This window comes from Aptenodytes forsteri, unplaced genomic scaffold (genome assembly GCF_000699145.1).
Source record: "Aptenodytes forsteri isolate BGI_AS27 unplaced genomic scaffold, ASM69914v1 Scaffold105, whole genome shotgun sequence".
In the NCBI taxonomy this organism is placed as follows: domain Eukaryota; kingdom Metazoa; phylum Chordata; class Aves; order Sphenisciformes; family Spheniscidae; genus Aptenodytes; species Aptenodytes forsteri.
In genome coordinates this window covers 1,981,143-1,981,997 of record NW_008796112.1, presented here as the reverse complement: position 1 = coordinate 1,981,997, position 855 = coordinate 1,981,143, and the positions used below count along the sequence as shown (strand labels likewise).

Below are 855 nucleotides of genomic sequence, written 5' to 3'. Positions count from 1 at the left end.
TGCCCGCCTCTCCTCCCCGTCTTTCGTTACCCTGCCTGCTCCCGCTCAGCCTCCTCCATGTTAGTCCGAGGAGATGAGCTCGTCCCCCGCTCCTCTGTCCCGCCTTTGCTCCCCACGCCGAACCGGGCAACCCGCAGGCTGCTTGGCGGACACGCCGCGTGGCCCTCGCCTCGGGGTTGCCTCTCGGTACCCCGCGTGTCGCCGCACGCCCGAGACTTGCACCGGACTCGCCGCCACCCCCCGTCCCCGAGCGGCCTTCTTCACCCACCGACGCCGGGGCTTTCCCAGCCTCCTTCCCGCTCCCCGCGCTGCCCTGCCGTGGACACCGTCTAAGGCACCTGTGCCGCCGGTACCGCGCTAAGGCTCTCGGCACAACTCGGCGGTGCCGCGCCGGCTGCCGGGACAGCCCTGAGGCGCTGAGGAGAAAAGGGCAGGGGGCACGGCGGGAAGCACCTGGGCGCGCGCCGGGCTGCGCCCCGCCCGCGGCGGCGGCCTCGCCTCCGTACGCCAATGGGCCGGAGAAGCGGCAGCCATCTTGACAGGAGGGCTGGGCTCCCCTCCTGCCGGTAGCACTAGGAAATGGTGGACACGGGGATGGGTCGAGCTGGCGTTTGGTGGTGGCTGTCACGAACTCGCCATCAATTTTTACCAGACTCCTATAACTTCATTAGTGCTGCTGGGGACACCAGTTAACAAGGCTTCTGATACCTTCACATTGCAGCCAAAAGACACAAGAAGGAAAATGTTTCTGGAATTACTGAACAAAATTTACTCTCAGAATCTGTGTTTTACACAAATCTCATAAATAATATTACTACTTAGTTTAGTACTCAGCTATGAGGATTTTTACATAAA

The 855-nt window shown here is 62.0% G+C and overlaps 1 protein-coding gene across 5 annotated transcripts in view; it reads right to left on the bottom strand.

Annotated features, from left to right (window-relative positions):
* Nucleotides 1–438, bottom strand: part of CNBP (CCHC-type zinc finger nucleic acid binding protein) — an 11,122-nt gene extending 10,684 nt beyond the window's left edge. For 4 of the 5 annotated variants that reach the window (XM_009287076.1, XM_009287073.2, XM_009287075.2 and 1 more), the window contains exon 1: nucleotides 269–354. The gene's annotated coding sequence lies outside the window, so the exon portion shown is untranslated. Of the gene's footprint in view, nucleotides 1–268 lie in introns of all 5 variants that reach the window. The other variant, XM_009287074.2, reaches the window with a different exon arrangement.
* Between the last annotated feature and the right edge of the window lie 417 nt (nucleotides 439–855).